The sequence below is a fragment of the Carassius gibelio genome, chromosome B22 (assembly GCF_023724105.1).
Source record: "Carassius gibelio isolate Cgi1373 ecotype wild population from Czech Republic chromosome B22, carGib1.2-hapl.c, whole genome shotgun sequence".
Taxonomy (NCBI): domain Eukaryota; kingdom Metazoa; phylum Chordata; class Actinopteri; order Cypriniformes; family Cyprinidae; genus Carassius; species Carassius gibelio.
The window spans coordinates 33,423,470-33,430,303 of NC_068417.1; positions in this window are offsets into that span (position 1 = coordinate 33,423,470).

Consider the following 6,834-nt stretch of genomic DNA (forward strand, 5'->3'; position numbering starts at 1 on the left):
ACGGGGGAACAACATCTACTGGACACGGGGCAACATCTACTGGACACGGGGCCACATCAACAGGACACATGATTACATCAGCAGGACACGGGGCTACACTCACGGGACACGGGGAGACGACATCTACGGGACACGGGGCCACATCAACGGGACACGGGGCCACATCAACAGGACACGGGGCCACATCAACAGGACACGGGGCCACATCAACAGGACACGGGGAGACAACGGCTGGACACTCTGGATTTCTGGGGACAGGGTCTGGGGACAAGACAGGACTGACGGGGACTTCTAGAATCCGGACAAGACTAGACAAATAATCAGAAAAGGCTTTAGCAGCTAGGACAATTGGCATCTCCTTATGAGATGAGACAGACTGTACTAAAGTCTTTGCTGCAGAGTCGGCCGCGGCTCTCTCCTCCGCTCTCACGACTGCAGACTTGAATACGGCTCTCTTCTTTGCCGGCTCGGGCACGCCAGCGCTCCTCGCTGCTGGCTCGGGCACGCTCAACGCTGCTGGCTCGGGCACGCTCAACGCTGCTGGCTCGGGCACGCTCACCGCTGCTGGCTCGGGCACGCTCACCGCTGCTGGCTCGGGCACGCTCACCGCTGCTGGCTCGGGCACGCCCACCGCTGCTGGCTCGGGCACGCCCACCGCTGCTGGCTCGGGCACGCCCACCGCTGCTGGCTCGGGCACGCCAGCTCTCGACGCTGCTGGCTCGGGCACGCCAGCTCTCGACGCTGCTGGCACGGGCACGCCAGCTCTCGACGCTGCTGGCACGGGCACGCCAGCTCTCGACGCTGCTGGCACGGGCACGCCAGCTCTCGACGCTGCTGGCACGGGCACGCCAGCTCTCGACGCTGCTGGCACGGGCACGCCAGCTCTCGACGCTGCTGGCACGGGCACGCCAGCTCTCAACGCTGCTGGCACGGGCACGCCAGCTCTCAACGCTGCTGGCACGGGCATCCAGCATTGCCTCCTGTCCGCGGAGTTCCATTCTGGTCGGTTCATTCTGTCAGGTTAGGCAAGGGAGGAACTCAAGTGCAGACAGGGAATCACAAAACAAGGGGTTTATTTACAAAAAGGGGAAAACAAAACCCACGAGGGGGAAAACAGGACTAGGGCAGATACAACAAATACTAAACAGGACTGATCAGACAAGATAAACAAAGACTCAAAACTAGAGAACACTAACTACAAATAACACTCACGGTTATACAGGGACTTCAGAGGTACAATCACAAGTGTAGAACACATAAGTAGTACACAAATCACAATGAACCGACGCAAGACAGAGCACACTTGGAGACCTAAATAGGGGAAACAATCAAGTCACGACAGGTGGCACAGATGGGACAATCAAGACACGACTAGGTTAACAAGGGGGGCGGGGCAAGGGAACGAGACAACACAAGCACATGGCCCAAAGGCAAGGCCATGTGCTTGTACACAAAACACGGGTCTGTCATGATCCTGCCTCAAGACTAGGAAAAATCAAGGACACGAGGGCAGAATCATGACAATGGCGAGCTGATGAAAGGATGCTTGACTACCGCGTTGCACTAAATCAGACGCCATGTGTGCAGGGAATAACTACTGAATAACAAAAGTCTTTGTTTGGCTCCCTGAAATAATAGATTTTTTTATGGGATTGAATGTTTTTATTCACCAGAAGACTTGCAAGGTCCCCCTACCGCGGTCAGTGGGCCCTGGACTTCCACCGGGCCGTGGCAAATGTAATTAATTGGATCTGATTAAAATTAATGAAGTAATTAAAGAACTGCTGGGGCCGGTTTCAGACTTCTGCGGGTAATATGGCCGTCAACAGGGCAAGGCCGCATGGACCTGCTGCTACGAGGCCCGTTCCAGAGCTAGACTACACTTTATCGTGAGTTTATGGCTGCTTATCTTTTCTTCAAGGCTGTCATCCACTAGTGTGACCTAAATAAGTCACAACTCGCTCGCAGTGGTAATCGGGTTTGGGTTATACGAGGGTGAGCTCAAAGGGTGAAGACAACAGTGGCATAACTTTGTAACTAAAACTAGTCTGTCGTGCATTTCTTTCTGGGATATCAGTCTGGTGACAACAAATCTGATTGCTCCTGCTGTATTATTTTTCATCTAATAGAATATTAAAGGTATAGGTCGCTCAAAAATGACAGCAGCCATAATTCTCTCATATTGCTTCAAACCTATATTTCTTCATTAAGTTCAGGGTTCGAAAATCATGTGATGAGCGATCCAGATTGAAATGTAGTCAACAAACGTGGACCTACTTCATTTTCATGCAGTTATAGAAAATTAATCAACAGTTAACGCGTCTGTCAACCAATCAGAATCAAGTATTCTCACTTGCCATAATAATGTAATAAAGCGCCGACCTTATGAAAGAGTCAAACCAGACTGGAAAAGCAGAAGCAGGTCATCTGGGAGCTGACAGCAGCTCCAGTTATCCTCCGAGATGAAAGAGATGTGGCGGGCCGATGAGGCAGGCGTGCGGAAGCGTCTCCACACTCCTTTGAAACCAGCAGGCCCAGGCCGCACTGAAAAAGGGCCTGTAAGGGTTCATTGGTATTCCATTCGGCTAAAACTGTGCTTCGAAAAAAACGCAGACAAGACTGACTCAACAAGATAATGATGACAGGATCTCAATTAATCTACACAGTGCTGGACTGGAGACGAGCGAGCAGTCTTATGAAAGGGAGGAGCAGATCTTGTCATGAGAGGAAGGAGCTGATGATGGAGGAAAATTGAAAGAGTTTGGTCAGTGTATTACAGCCGCTAAGTGAGTATCAGGGGAGAGTCTGACTCTAGAACTGTTGTGAAGAAAGAGGTGGCAAGTATATGGTGAGACTCGAATTAAATCTTTAGGTTTTCTCGCACAGTGACCTCAATATTAATATCACCTTTTGTTCGGTAATTATTAAGACAAAGTATCTGGGCAAACTTGACATGCCTTAGAATCAGATCACTCAAAAGAGGATCTATCTATCTATCTATCTATCTATCTATCTATCTATCTATCTATCTATCTATCTATCTATCTATAAACAGTTTGTCATCTTGGCTTGGTAAAAAAAAACAATTACAAAGATGAGACAATATTCTGTTGATTAAATTTTTACCGGATGAAGACATTTACACTGTTTTTTTTTTTTTTTTTTCTCTGTCAAACAAATCGTATATACATTATATGGAACAAATGAATTATTATTATTATTATTATTTTTATTATTATTATTATTATTATTATTATTATTATTATTATTATTATTATTATTATTATATCTTATATTAGCACAATGAAGTATAAACTAACTTTATTATTATTATTTATATATATATTACATTTTTAAATTCATAAATGGTTTGTCATGCTTTATTTTATATATTGTCATAATACATATTGTGCCTAAACGGACAGTAATGGGGAAAAGTACGTTCACGCAACTTGTTCTTCTCCTAAGAATTTTGTTCCATCCATTCTCCCGAGAGATGTTGTATTCATTTACACAATTATTTGCATTCTCCTAAGATACTTTGACTTTGAACTTTTACAATCTCGAGAAACTCTGCATTCATTTGCACAACTTGTGCATTCTTCTGAGAAACTTTGCATTCATTCGCACATCTTTTGCATTCTACTGTGAAGCTTGCATTCATTGACAAAATTTTTGCATTATCCTAAGAATCTTTGCATTTTTTTGTACAATTTTTGCATTCTCCTGAGAGACTTTGCATTTATCGCACAAATGTTGCGCTCTCTTGAAAAACGTTGCATTCATTCGCACAACTTTTGCGTTCCTCAAGAAAGTTTGTGTTCATTCACACAGCTTTTGCATTCTACTGTTAAACTTGCATTCACTGACACAGCTTTTGCATTCTCCTGACAATCTTTGCACACTTTTTTGCATTCCCCTTTGCATTTATCGCACAAATTTTGAGCTCTTTTTAAAAACTCATTTACACAAGTCCTGTTTTCTCTTGAGATACTTTGCATTTGTTCACACAACTGTTTTGTTGCTCTGAAGAAAAAAACTTTGCTTTCTTCTCACAACTTTTGCGTTCTTTTCCACACTTTCCGCACTTTTTACGTTCTCCTGAGAAACTTTGCATTCATTTGCAAGAGAAATTAAAAGATTTTTGAAGGAATTCAAAAATAACTTTTTTTTTCTTTTCCATTACAGTGGTTCTGTAATATTGACTAAATTGCTCATTAAATTTACATTTTAAAATAAAAAAATATCTATGAGTAAAACAAACTACCACAATAGCAATAACACAGTAACATGCCACTGTTAAAGTAAATATTTCCCACTCTGAGCATGAACTAAACTGCTGTGTGTGTAGCGTAGTTTTTATACTAGTTTATCTGCGGCTTGCATGGCTTGAGTTTGCAGACTGAGCTCCATGACTGTGGTCAGCCTGTTATGTGGTTTCATGCTATGCCCACTTCAACAATGAAGCCATCCTGGCTGCTCACTCACTGGTAGGCATTCACTGTATTTCTTCCCCTCCACCTCCCCTGTCATGCTTAGCTGCTTCCTGCTTGAGGGTGTCACCGTATTTCAGCCGCCTGCCCCATTCCAAAGCCGCGCTCCCACGGAGAAATCCGTTTCTCAGCTGCGCGCAGATAATGGAACATCACTCTTCTGCCCTGGTCTGGCAACACGCGATTGCCCCTGCCTTGCAAGAGTCGTTAAAAAAGTGCTGAGCAGAAAAACGCTCTTTCTTGACAAATAAAAAAAAAATTCAGTTAAGAGAGCAATGGAGTACCTTGGCAGAAAAAAATAGGTGAGGTTTGGAGTGCTGAGTTATTGTGCCGATTAAACCATATGGCCGTGCAGTATATGGAGGACAAATTTAAATATGCTGGCCAAATGATTTCATACACTTTAAAAGGGTCTGATATTAGGTTCTCCTAAAACAATAAATAGAGTTACCATCATGCAAATTAAATTTTCCATTCCTTTAGATTTGTGACAGGCCCTTAAACACAGCTGATGTGTATGAAATCTATTAAACTTCAACACTCTTAACAGGTAGGAAGCATATCTTACAAATAAATGTTTGGGTCATATTTCACTGTAAAATAAAAAAATAAAATAATACATCACGTGTATGTGGAAATCATTACTTTTTTTGTACCTTAATGTAAGATGTAATGAAATAATGCAAAATGCAATGCAATATTCATCATAAATTATAAAAAAAAAAAAAAAATTATAAGACACATTAAGTTTTTGGTAGCACTTTATTTTACAGTCCTGTTTCTCATGTACATACTATGTACTTATTATAGTAATTACAATAACTATGTAATAACTAGTTAATAACCCTGAACCTAACCCTAAACCTAACCCTACCCCATGTAGTTACCTTGTGTTACCAGAACTTTCTTAGATAAATACACTGTAAGTACACTATAAGTGCATGTTAGTACACATACTGTAAAATAAAGTGCGACCAAGTTTTTTTTATACAACTATCATTAACAGTAATTTGTATTTCCTAATTTTCCTAATGTGCATCCTTTTCCAACAACAACAATAGCACACATGTGAATACACTAATTTGCATCCACTTGTAAAGATGGACACTCAGCTTTGCACTGGGGCTTTATGCACTGTACTCTCTGAGAAAGGTTAGACCCTATGCCAATGTCTTTTGGCACAACAACGGCAGAAAAGTCACAGTGTGCAGTTTATTCTCTGTCACAATATCCCTCTGCTGAGTCACAAGTTTTCCATTTTACTGTCCTCTCTGTTTATGTTTTTGTCGACTTGCTATACCCAGAGAGGAAAGGTGGTTCCCTCTGACACACCAATGCCAGGACGCAGAAATGGCTTTATAGATCTGATGTTCTGCCTTTATTTGTTTCACTGAGAGCAAACAAGGTGACTTGTCTGACACAATGGAAGAAGGGCAGGGATGTTTGGTGAGGGACACCCCGTTGTGCATATTAATTGAATTCCACCCGGACCTCCACCTGTGTTGGTGGGGGTGCATCAGCAGGATGTTTCCTGTTGATGTGGGACACATATGTGACCAGTGACACGTGTTTCCTCTCTATCTAAATAAGATTTCTTTGATAATTTTTATTATTTTGAGTATTTTTTTTTTTTTTTACTTTATTTCTTGCATGGCTTTGTAATTTGTATTAGCAGTTGACCAAGTAGGCTAAATATAAGACACACATTATTTATTATCGATATGTATTATTAATATTATAATATATTAATGTATTTTATATATATATATATATATATATATATATATATATATATATATATATATATATATATATATATATATATATAAAATATCCCCCAAAGTATGAGTAATCAAGCATGCAACCAAAATAAATCTATACACCACTTGTCCCTATCCAGTCAAGGACAATCCCTCCTTGCCACTCTCCTTCCTCAGGCAACCTGGGAGCAAATCGTGGCTGAGGAAACATCATCCTGCCATGCTATGAGAGATAAACAATCCAGCCAGAGAAAGAGCACAGCGTCCTCGCTCACACAGTCTCTGGTGGGCTTTTCTCCAGAATTTCCACTACTGAGCTCAGAGCCAGCAATTTGGCTGCCACAGGCAAGATCAGGGCCGGTGCGTAGATGAATCCAGTCAAGCCCCATACATGCAGCCCAGCGCAGAGGGGGTTCTGCGATCAGCTTCCCTTGAGGAATCGTAAGCATCTTCCTTCAAGACACAAGTTCAAAGGCCGAGGTTGCGCTTTCTAGAGCTTTGGAAAAACACTCTAGGTTTGCTCAGTGGCGGGGGTGAAGCTGACACGCTTTGGCCCTCTCATGGGCCACCAATTTGGCACT